The sequence below is a fragment of the Ischnura elegans genome, chromosome 8 (assembly GCF_921293095.1).
Source record: "Ischnura elegans chromosome 8, ioIscEleg1.1, whole genome shotgun sequence".
Taxonomy (NCBI): Eukaryota; Metazoa; Arthropoda; class Insecta; order Odonata; family Coenagrionidae; genus Ischnura; species Ischnura elegans.
In genome coordinates, this window is record NC_060253.1 from 39,559,758 (window position 1) to 39,572,996 (window position 13,239).

Consider the following 13,239-nt stretch of genomic DNA (forward strand, 5'->3'; position numbering starts at 1 on the left):
TTATACATTCATAGCGCGGAATTTCGTTTACGGCCAATGGTCACAACACACGTGGATCGATATTCTAGAATTTTCTAGTCATTTCTGAAGGTTGATACGATTTTATTGACGTCATTTCATTACCTACATTACGCAGGAACGATGGATCAGTCGAACAACTTCTCAACGGTCTGCATTCAACTGTCGCTTCCAATCCAGTAGGTACTTCCCCTCCCCTTCTCTACGAAGAGAAAACAACGCCCCCCTAGTCTCTTACTAACCGTCCTTTCGGTGAATCATTTTTTTCAAATTTGAATTTTTTTGGACTGTTTCATCCGTGTATTCGTTCGTTGAAGTCACCGCCTCATTGCGTTGAAAAGAGGATGGGACGCCAAGTCTGCAAGCTATCAACAGAGATACGAAGAAGATATTCAGCGATATTGATCGAGGTAAGTGAGAACTTGTAATTGAAATTTCGATGGTAGAGTGCACAGAAGTGGTAATTGTAGTTTTGATCTAATCATGATTAGAGTTATCCATAAACTTGTCTCTAATGTAGCTCCTTATGTAAAATTATTTCAGACGAGAGTGAGTAGCGAAGATAAGTGTGAATAGATATTGCGAGGGCATGAGCGATATGAACTTTACTAATCGCACTATGCGTTAAGTACAAAAATGAAAAGTATAACTGTGTTCGCATTAGTGCATGAAAATGCTCCCCTATAAACTCCATTGTACCTACCACTTTCTTCGTATTGTCATCGATGTATCAAATTCATTGACGATTGACATATTAAGACCTCAAAATCATAACGAGCATAAGATAGCTTCGATTCACCTGATTATTTATCGCTTTGGTGTAATACTGACCTATTCTATTTCGGATCTACGTATTATTTTGGTGTTAAAGATTCCATGAAACGAAAATGTTGTGTTAATTCCTTGCTTTATATCGGCTACGTATGTGTTATTTAATATTCTCATGATTGTTGCCCTAGGTTCGATAGCAGGTAAACTTTCAAATGGCATATAAATTTTCTGTTACCTATTTAATTGGTCAAGCATGAATAGTGAAACCTAAACGGTGCCAATTTTCAATAGCAGGAGGGTCTCCAATCTCATGAAAGGAAGTGCATTATTCAATTCAGCTAGTAATGTGATCAACTTCTTCCACTATACCTAACCCAGATATCGCCAAAGATTTCGAAAAAAAACTCGTACATAATGCATGAAAACAACACGCTATTATTTTTTTCTTGTCGTTCACAGATTCGTTTGCGAGATGGCCATGCATAACTTAAGCCATGTCGGAGTGGAGAAACCTGATGCCGCCGTCTTAGTAGAAAAGGGATTGCTAAGAGGGATTGCCCATTATGAGCAACACTGCAGCCTCTAAAACCGACTGAAGAAACAATTGACATGAGAAAGCTACTACTTCAAGGAAAATAAAATGTGCGACTAATGGAGATGATTTCTTTCCGTGAAGCGAGTTGAGTTGCTTTGTCTATATCGTCGAGTCCCTCGCGAGGTAAGTCATGTCGTTGCCCCATAATCATTCGAATTAATCATTTTGTCATGAATAAAATTAATATCCTTCACTGATATAGTCGGTTTTATTATTCAGTTACCGTGTAAAATCTGGCATCTACAGTTGGTTTAAACATGGTTGATTAAATATTTTCCAAATTTTCATTACATTTCACGAATGATGCTAACTGTTGGTAAAAATAAAGTGAGCATTTTCGACGACTCTAAGAGCTATGACTATTAGATTTTTTGAGGTGCTGTACAGGCGCAAAGTGCAGGAAAGACCGCTGACGATCAAGGAAGCCCCTTTTTTCGACATCATAATTTGCGCATACTGGAAGAAAAGCAGAGGGCAAATCCTATGATTTCAGCTCTACCTTTTGCTAAGTTCATACTGTGATCAGCCCCACTCCAGTGGTTTTCCATTTCGAACTGCTAATTGAGAAGGTTGATGGGTTAAAATCAACGTGTTTGTTCCTAAGAATGCTGAATTTTTCACCGGTAAAATAAGAGCGGCTGTCCCTGGAAGCGTTGCTTATGAGTATTGTGTAGCCCATTGTCAATTATTGTGGTCATCGCTAACCAAATTATGTTATAATTTTTTATTTTTATTTTATTCCCAAACCATCGAATACAGCTCATGTTGGCCATTTTACATCGGGGTATTCAACAAATTTAATAATTAAACGCACACGAACAACCATGCCCTGGACAGGGGAAACCTACCCAGGCGGGACTCTTGTTTGGCAGGCGAGGACGTTACCCCGCCGCCACCGAGGCCGGCGAGGGAGGGAGCCTTCATAGGCGGTCAGCCTCTGAATCTTTAATCACGAATCAGACTCAAATATTCTAACGAAGAACACTTTTCAAAAATGTATATTGAAGGTATATACCCTGAAAACTTCAAAAGAATAGCTTAAGTTTTAAGCAACTGATGCTTAGCGAAAGCAGACCAATCGAGCGGGAGTGATACGTCATCTTAAGTTAGGTGCTTTAGAAGAGAGATAGAACAACCATCTTAAGCTTTAGAAAATCACCCAGCTATGCCTATTTTCGGTGAAGTTGAATGAAGACCTGTGGTTAAAATGGGGTCCTGCCATCCGCAATTGATGTGTCACATAGGCTTGCAAGTTCATGTCTCAAATGCGCTGTGGGAAGAGAGAGAACTTGTTCACCTCCCCCTACCAAATACGTGTCTCACGCTGACGCCCATTTCTTCAGGTGGTGAATCAGTTATTTTCTCTCTCACCCTATTTTTCCTCAACCAATACCACCTTGAGAATTTGATTTGTCACGAATCTCGCACTCTCTGACACATTAACGTAGTTTTAAACTTCTAAGGATGAAGCATGAGTCCTAGACTTCTTAGGAGTAAAATTAAAGCATTGGAACATTGCGAAGTTTATTACATATCCAATGGCATCGTAATTCAACTAAGTAAGTCGTGCCTGTGAAAATTGGCGGTTAAGTCACACGATAATGAAAGTGAAATAATTGCATTTAACTACTTATTTAACTAATCTTAGAATCACTTTTTATTTTATCCCGCATTAAAAATAGATCCAGCATTCAAAGAAAATAGCCTCCTAGCGAGACAGAATGTCACCAGAAAATTTGGATGCTACATTTAGTTCGGTTTAATATCATTTTCTAATTAAATATTTTTAATTATTTCTAATACGTTGAACCAAGCTACTAGAGGAGAAACCTACCTACCTTTTCTTCGCTGCCTGGTCCAACGGCAGCGGAGCTTAGCTATCCACCTTCAATTCCAGAAAAATATAAATTCACCAACTCTTCACATTCATCACACAACTGACTATGGATTTTCACTGAGCACTTAACACTTTCACCTCACTGTAGAGCTGGATGAGCATTGGTTGCTGCCGTTGAGTTACTCAGTATGTACCTTCACATTCTTTCCAGGAGACTTGCAATCTTTGATAAATACGACCGTTGATAATTATCCCAAGGGTTGAGCCGAAAGCTTGAAGGGATCATTGAAAGCTAGATTTTAGGCGTGTAATTTCATTCGATGGATCGAATTATGCACTCCACCTTTCGGAAACTCTGAAACACAAGAAATAGCCCTTTGACATTAGCACAAAAAAGTCGCACTAAGGTCACTATATCTGTATTTATATGAAAAGAAGGAATTATGATAGCGGTAGTATATGCGATGCATACCGATTTTAGTCATTCTTAAAAGCCTGGTCTCATTATATAAGTACAAATGTTCGTTTCTTAACAGTTTTTATGGAACGAAACATTCGATTTAGTGTACTAAATTAGAACAGATTGAATATTATATCCTATATTTATAGGCGGATCCAGGGGCGGGGCACGGGGGCACGTGCCCCCCCCAGACCCTTAAAAATATGCTAGATTTTTAATACGGTCCCATTATCATTTCGTTCGTTTTGTATGACGAAGTATCCTTGTGCTCCCCCCTGAACAAAATCCTGGATACGGCCTTGCCTATATTTATTCATATACATCTACGAAATACTGTGCAAGCCACCGCCAGGGTGTGTGGCACGGGGTGATTCCGCACCAGGCATGCGGAACTTCATCCGCATATTACCATGCAAGTCACCTACGGAGGTGTTTGGCAGGGGGGGAACCATTACCGATATGCAGCAGAATATTAAAATTTACTTCAACGTGGCGTGTATTTATTTAGCTTTTTCAGCGTGCATACGTGAAAGTTGGGTGGTTGAGAGGTGATTTATCGCGCTCATTTTCGGATTCATGCATCCATGTATTGACTTGCATGTGTTAATGCATCGCGAAACCTGACCTTGATGCAGGATTCAGATTTATATACTAGAAGTAATACGTAAGAGTCCCAACTCCAAGTACGCGTGTAAAAAACTTATGGTAATATTGACTAAGGCTTATTGCCAAAGAATATGTTGTCGTTTTTAATAAAAAAAAATTATGAATGAATATGTAGAAATAGCAAGGAATAATAACTAATTCACATGCAAAGGCCTTACCTGTGCTCCTCAGCGACTGACCATCCAACTCTTGACACTAACCGAACAGCTGTGAGACTCACGTATCACAAAGGCAGACTGAGGGCGAAGTGGAAAATCTTGAGTGACGCACTGCGTCTTGCTTACACTCCTGAGAGCTAATGGAGGGTGGGGAATTACTAAGGGAATGAGTGGAGGTTGTCTGAAACAAATTTTCCAAGGCAGAGTCAAAACTTTTGGCCTGATTTTGAGTCCGAGTGCATCGCGAAGGCGGATGGGAGTGGTTCGGTTTTACGCGTCGTAGGGTGAGCAAGGGAGGGTGTTAGTGGTTAGGGGGAGGTACTCTAAGAGCGTCGGCGAAGGTGAGGGGGGGAAGGAAGGGACTCAAGAAGGCGCCACCGCCCGTACAAAAAGGCCCTACATTCCTCTCGTAACGTAATACACAACATACAGTTTTGTAGTCTGGCAAATGAAAAGTTGGAGGAAGGGAAACAGCCAGAGGTAAATTTTGCATGGTTTGTCTTGGTTCGTTCTACGTCCAACTGTATTCAGGGTGATTGAAGTGGTAATCATTACTCTCTGTAAACCCATATTAATATTTTGCGACCATGAAATCCTAGCCTCATGTTATATGACAAGAATAACTGGGGTCTCATTGACATTGCAGTGGTGGAACATAAGCAAATATTAGATTGTTTATTTTTTATCTTCCATGAAATATAATTTGATTTACCGTTTGTCTGCTAGGGAAGCAAAAATGATTTTGAAACATGCTTGGCATTTAATTTTTTAAATTGGTAAGTTTCACAGAATCTTTTAGAAAATCCTTATGCATAGCATAATTTTGTAGCTCGAAGCTATTAATAAATTTTGCACGTGTATTACTTGAATTAACAGTAAATAATAATATTCTCCATGAGCGTACGCGTGAAATTTGGATTGAATGCATAAAAAAACGTATAAGACCTCTTCTGACTTTGGACACTTTCACCCTAAACTATTACCGCATAAAGCGTGCAAATTTTACTCTAGTCCGTGACCACGCTGTGATCGCCATACTAAGTAACAAACAACTTAATATACATAGTTTTTAATTAGTTTAAGTTCATTCGCATCAATATTATTGATGTTATTGTGTCATAAAATTGATTAATTGACATACATTTAAAAATAAAATTGAAATTTCTATATGCTATTTGTAATGATGACTTCGAAAGATAATATTTACCTTGAGGACATCTAGACTCCATTAACCAGTTGGATTGAAGAAGAATTATTAAACGAATGCAATGAGAGGGTTGTTTTGGATGGATTTAGCTTGGATATTATACATGTTACATGAAGTGTACCCCAAGGAAACGTTATAGGTTCTCTTTTGTTCCTTATTCAGAATAATGATATCACTACCACAAATTGAGCCAAATCCTTCTCTTTACAGATGATTTATTTGCGTGGAGAGAACTTTATTACCATAGCGATAGATTGGTATTAGAGAAGGACCTATCTGCCATTAATGTGTCGTTAAAAGTTTTTGCGGAAGCTGAGCGATGAATGAAAATGTTAACTACTGAAAATGACGGTTCATGTGGACTATAAAGAACTAGAAATAGCGAAAAAATGCGAGTCGTTCTGATGTTTAATGAACATTTTAAGCCGTTAGCTAATCGGGAAGTTATAAATGCAATATTACCGTTGAGGACTAATAAACAGCCGATAAAGTGACTTCATGAAAACGTGGTAAAGTGAGTTTAGGCCTGTTATACAATACTGAAATAAATTGATAGACATGTTGGTGCAAACTCGCAGCTTAAAGCTCGCAGAAAACTATGTTCCTGTGAGTCTAGGTCAAAGAATTTCGAGGCTATGACAAAAAGGTGTTTGAGCCAGTATACTCGTGTTCGGTAAGAAGACTTTGATTTGAAAAATGATAAGGTACATCAGTAGGATAATGATGCAGCGTTTCTTTACTACTTAAAAAACATTTTACTCCTAAAAATGCATGCTCTTAAGGAAATGGGGCACTTTATATCATGTGCGATTAAAACAGTGCAATAATGCTCAATCGCCTCTATATTGAAGGTTTTGATCATGATTATCATTCTAACAAAGATAAACTTTCTTGAATTATGAAAAGATTTCAAATGGTTATGGTGAAAACGAACTTGTGACGGTAAAGAGTCCTTAGGTTGAATCGCTCTCGAAAAGTAATGACAATGAGTACGTAATCGTCCATTGACAGAATACATTCGATAACACTTGAATGTGAAAACTCATTTATAGCTACAAAAAAATCAATAATAGCAGAAAAGTTTCTCGGATTTTCCACCGGTTGATGTCGTCCATGTCGCCCGACGTTTCGATCCGCGACTTGCTGATCATCCTCAGGGGGATCTTCCGAATCATTCGGGAAAACCTAAGATCACACAAGTCAATAATTTATCCAAAAGCGAACATATATAATACAGCAATATGAAGTCGATGCATGCACGTATATGGAAAGAACTTAAGTTGGCTGAATAGATAGATTAACAGCACGCATTCACATTACTTATTTCTCTTTTTTCATTTTCGAAAATGACTATTTTACTCTTAGAACCTAGCTTCTAAATAGCATGCAGTATACTATTGCCATTCGTTAACACTGTCCAATGTATGCATAGCGGTTTGTTAATTCATTTAGGTTACTTCCTCTTCGGCACAGTAGATTGTTGGCTTTCCAGATTGAGGGTGATGCCACGTTCTATGCTTTACGAGGATGGGATTACATCCTCTCAGTAAGTGCTGGGCCACTATTGGCAAGTGCTTTGCCATCTTCATAAAAAGCCATTCGATGGGAGTGCAGTGTTGCAACATTTCCCCGCTTGTGTATCCTGGAAGGAAACCCGATATGTATGAGAAATAGGGTGGGCTTAGGCCAACCAGCGTGCTCAGTCGAAGGAAACTCACTTCCTATATCGATGCGATAGTAGATTCTAGGGGTTGGTGTACCCTTAAAACAAACGCCAAGTAACCCCTCCCTTGTACTCTTACCCTCAGAAACCCTTATTTTCCATCTCATGGGACAATAAATGGATGGAAGACTGCCCTGACTCATGCGAAAGATTATTTTCTCCCTACCTCTCTCTCCAGCAAAATCTCAGCCTATAGCTCTCGATAGGGAGGCCCCCATTAAAGTTCCCCCTGCTCACAAACGCCGACATTCCTCCCTATAGATGTTACGTCAGGAAAAGAGGGAACACTAGGGGCCATAACGTCTGCTTATTCCTTCTCACCAATCCATTCCCCTCTTCCTTATTTCTGCGTCCGCTATTTTTTGCCGCAAGTAAACTATCTAGCATCTTACTTCCGGCCTCGATGAGAAAACTATCCCTAATGCCTTTAATTCATCCCGAAGACCTAGAATTCAGGGTAATGAAGATTACTCGCCGTATGTGATGGACCTTCGCGGATCTTTGATCGTGTAAACAGTATATCTGCCAAATTCTTGCGTAGGTTTAGGAATGTAACAACAATGTAATCAGATGTTCTTTTAACGTAAATTTTATTTCACTCAACAGATTGAGATATTTTAGGCTTGCACACAAGTCATTGAGTATCATGCGAACTTTTGCATTTTACCTGTTTTTGCCATAACGGGACATCTTGGAGAAAGGTATTTATGATTATTCTTTTTTCTCGTAGGATGTGTTCTCTCTACATATTTCAATATAAATTATAAAAATAATCACCAACTTCAAGCTCATTTACGTAACTTTAAAATGCCAAGTTGTCAAAATTTTGCATGTAATGACCTCCCACATTAAGGTACAATGGTAAGAATCACCTTTAACACCAGTTACTTCATCAATTGCCGTATGAAGTTTTTTGTTCAATAAATGAAAAATAGGGAGAGGAGGAAATAATGTTCACTTTGTTACTTTAACAAATATCGTGAAGGCTAGAAGATATTAAATCAAACCTCGCTCATATCTTATCACTATCGCTATCTTACATTTTTTTTGGTGCTTTGGGCTGGAACGTGGCCGCATAAATATGAAACCGTAAACTATGTCGTCGATTCTCTACATCGATTACAATAAGACTGCCATGTGTACCAACTTTCACAGCTAAGTAATCATTATTATTGTAATCATTAATATTAACACATATTGCTGCAAGTAGGCTATTGCCTGGTGGTATTATTGGATTTACACGCATGAATAACAAATGTACCAATCTAATAACTAAGTGAGAAACAGAAAAGACAAGAATTCAAATAAATCAATTCTAATATCATTCAACTAGCAATTAAACACTGACCTAATTAACCCCATTTTAAGCACTCCATAATAAACTACTATGTACTTCTTTGGTTTCTTTTTTACTCTCTTTTATATTTCTCTTGACACAATGCAGAGTTCTAAATGATATCCCTACCACCCGATCAATATGATTCCCCAATCAAGTTTGGATGTAAAATTAAGCCCCAAGTATTTTAAGTCGTTAAATTTGGAAATATTTTTTCCCAAGCAAGATGCATGACCGATCGTCATTGATTCTCCTTCTCGTGAAGGTAATTTGCTTGCATTTTCTCGTATTCACATCCATTTTGTTGGAGATTATTCATGAAGATATTTTATTTAAGTCATCTAATTTCATTTCCTCTTAACTATATCGTGAAACGGCTGTTAGTGCATGTTCAACTTATTTTTCGGAGAATTCTCATGGAGCAGCTCAGTCAATCACTCACTCCCATGGCCATTTATGCTCTAAGTGGTATTTAGCCTCTCCAACTGTCTACCTCCAACTTTTTCTCATCCGCCTCGCTGACTCCCATTTTTCCCATATCAATCAGCACCTCATCCTTCCATCCTTTTCTCAGTCTTCCTGGAGGTCGCCTTCCATCAGGATTTTCTGCCCAGACTTGTTTAACTAGGGCCTCTTGCTCTCTTCGTATTATGTGCCCTGCCCATCGCAATCTGCGGCTCTTGGCTTCGGCTACTACATCTGGCTCTTTATAGATGATTTATTTGTGTGGAGAGAATTTTGTTACCGTAGCGATAGATTGGTATCAGAGAAGGACCTCTATGCCATAAATGTGTCGTTAATATTTTTGCAGAAGCTGAGCGATGAATAAAAATGTTAACAGCTGAAAATGACGTTTCGTACAAACTATAAAGAGCTATAAATAGCGTAAAAATGCACGTGGTTTTGATATGTATTGAACATTTCCCTATTGTGTTTTATCCTCCAGGTTCCGTTCTCTCTTGTTGGACTCATGGAGCAGCACGGTGGAAATTTCAACGGAAGCCTTTGGAGACGACCTTGATCGAGGAAAAGAAGACGGCGTTGACGCAGCCAGCCCAGCCAGCCGGCGAAGTCGCGTGAATCAGCTGATGTCAGCAGGGGAGCGGAGTTCAAGTGCATCCATGTAGGCCATAATCCTGACCCGGCCAGACCTGTGGGGCAAACACCGGGTCGAATTTGGATGGTCGAATTCATCAGCGATGAGTGAATCAAAAGGAATCGGCTGCCACCACTCATGATTAGCATCGAGAACCCATTGAAATTTGAATCTTTGTCTGATAATTTGACCCAATATAAAGTTACTTTCCGGATAGGAACGGTACATAGATTTTTCTTGCGAAACGGTCTTAGCGAATGAGGTTAGAGGTGAATATAAATCCATATAATTTTGATCAAAGGGTAATTAGTTTGTTGTAATCGGATGGTATCACTGGATTTCCCAAAAAGTGCATACTGACGATAGGAATGGAACTAATTTCATTGATACACTAAGAATATATTGTTAAAAATATGGTAACCTACGGTTAGCAATCCTTCTAATTTAGCGAAATATCTGTAGCTTCAAATAGTCCACAAGTGAAGAAAATAGGTACAAAATAATTTGCATACCATAAAAATAATTGTTTTGGTTGAACTAATTTCATTGATACACTAAAAAAATAATTTAAAAAAATGGTAGCTTTCAGGCGGCAGTCTTTTCCAAATTAGAGAGATGTCTTTACCTTCCTATAGTCCAAAAACGAAGAAGATAGGTACAAGAATACCTCGATGCTCTTAAAATTGACTGAGTCAGTTGAAAACTAAGTTGGTCTCATGAAAAAATTGGATCATGCTTAATATTCCAGAGTTCTATCGAGTACCAACTTGGAAAATTCTAAAGAAGAACATAATTAATTGATGAGAATGAAATAAATTGGAACTCATTTGTAATGAGTGAATCAAAAGGTGGATAAAGGCCTGCTCTCAGTCATAATTAATTTTGAGAGCCCTTTGACATTTGAATTTTTGTCTGATCATTTGACCCAATATAATAGTTCCTTTCCGAATAGAGACGGTACGTAGATTTTTCTATTATTGAAAGTTTAATTATTGAATAATTGAACAAGTTTACATTTATGAAATGAATGGTGCTCATTTCAATGATACACTAAGAACATAATTTTACAAATATAGGAGCTTACTGTTGGCAATCTTATCGGAATTAGAGAAATGTCTATAGATTCCAAGAGTCCACAAATGAAAACGACAGTTACAAGAATACATTTTATACCTTAAATATGATTCGTTTCCGCTGAAATCTGAGTTTTTCTCTAAAAAATGGGCAATGCTTGATATCCCACAATTATATTGAATACCAACTTGGATAATTTTACAGAAGAACGGGCTTAATGGATGAGAGTGATGAATGAAATAAAATAACTATGTTTTATTCCACACTTTATTTCAAATCGTGCGACCGGTTTCAACACTTAGTGTTATCACCTGATGATAACACTAAGTGTTGAAACCGGTCGTACGATTTAAAATTAAGTGTGGAATAAAACATAGTGATTTTATTTCATTCAACATGAAGCAATTCCACAAAGTAACGCCTGAGACCGTGTCTTATATTAAAAGATGAGAATGAAATAAATCGGAACTTGTTAGTAATAAGTGAATCAAAAGGTGGGTAAAAGTATTTGGATCGCCTGCTGTCAGTCATAATTAATATTGAGAGCCCTTTGACATTTGAATTTTTGTCTGATTATTTGACCCAATATAATAGTTCCTTCCCGAAGAGATACGTCACATTTACCTCTGACGTTACCCAATGACCCAGACTTCCTCATAGTTGTTAGTTTACCTTAAATTATTTGAAACTTTGGCGAATAATTCGTCAAGTTGAATTAATCGTGGAAACGTTTTGAAATTAAGTAGTTTCTTGGAAGGAGGAGTGCTTTTCCTTGTACCGAGATTTATTTGATTTCCGAATTATCTAGGTCATCAAAGATAACGCACCTATTCCGCATCCGTATTCATTAGGATTCAGGAACATTCTACTCTCCAAGAACATGATTATTAAGGGTTTGCAAGTACTTCATTTCTCATCGTGGCAAGTCTGCCAGCAGGAGACCTTAATTGTAATAACGCCAAGAGAGGAAGGTATGCTGGAATTTTAGAATTTTAAACACGTTGTTAAGAGGAATGTTAATGAGATATGAGTCTTCGTTTATCTGAGCTCTCGGAATGTTATCGAATTTAATACACTGAACCCTTTCCCTGTTCCCGGAGAAAAGATATGAAAACAGCAAAACGAATAAAAAATGCCATACCGTAATTTTATTAGTGTATACTACGAATTTATTTCTGTGAAAACTCGTAATTACAAAGTGCGCAGCGAAGGGTTGTTTTGGGGGATAAAACCCCCTCTAGAACTCAGGGAATTTTTTTAAGTTTAATCAATTTACTTACTTGTAGAGGTGAGTTAAACAATTCTTTTGGATGTTCACTTTGAACCTGTTCAGTAAAAAGAACCGTTCAAAATATCTGTTCACGGCGAACATAGTGCAAACACAAAAAAATGAAAAAACAAAATATAAACCTATACAAACTTATACTGTTATACATACGCCTGCGTTCCGAATGCGGAATACCACGAATTTAATACCACTATTTATTAAAACAATATGTACGAAGCTAATTGAAAAGCGTAACAGTAATATAAAATTATTACAAGGATACAAAATATATTCTCCTCCTCATCACATCAATAGTCCATCACATCGGCATGGCTAGTTATACTGGGAATTGCCGTGAAGTATCTTGAAGCAACTAATACACTTTTGTTTTAAATAAATGTAATGATGGTAAGTTTCTTAGTTCTATTGGCCGTGAGTTTCATATTCTGTCAGCTGTTAATATAAAAGATTAAGTCAAGTGAGAAAGTCTATGTTGAGGGATGTGAATGTCAACATTGTCATTCCTAGTCGGTATTAAATTAATATTTTTATTCCAAATAAATATTTCTGTCAGATAAGGTGGGATCTCATATCTCATCACAGAGAACTAAGCCCCACCTCGCTGTGATGATTGTGGCTCATCCCTCAGCGTTCAGCACATCTTGACGGAATGTGATAAATACAGAGCAATACGAGGAATGCTCAGCGGCAGAAACAGATAAAACTCAAGGAAGGGGGGCGCATAAGATATCTTAAGCTACCTTTGCTTTCATCGTAAGGGGGTATACATTAATTACGTGAGGTATTTAGTGGGTCAAGCCAATTCTCACCCAATATTACGCGGGGGAGAGTCTCCTGTCAAATCTCACGTAATTTTTTTCCCGCAAGAAACAGCGTAAATTTGCGATCTTAGTAATCTTGAATACTTGTATTACCTTATCTTAGATAAAAATGATTAAACAAATTGTTGTGGGGATCGGGTTGGTGTGGTGGCTAGAGCGTTGGCTTCCCACCCGGCGCGCTCGGGTTCA

At 38.0% G+C, this 13,239-nt stretch overlaps 1 long non-coding RNA gene across 1 annotated transcript; it reads left to right on the forward strand.

The window, feature by feature from the left end:
* Positions 1-207: 207 nt before the first annotated feature.
* Positions 208-10,162, forward strand: LOC124164277. The gene is made up of 3 exons (XR_006866008.1): positions 208-428; positions 1,249-1,507; positions 9,718-10,162. It is a non-coding gene; the product is annotated as an uncharacterized LOC124164277 (long non-coding RNA).
* The last annotated feature ends 3,077 nt before the right edge of the window (positions 10,163-13,239 follow it).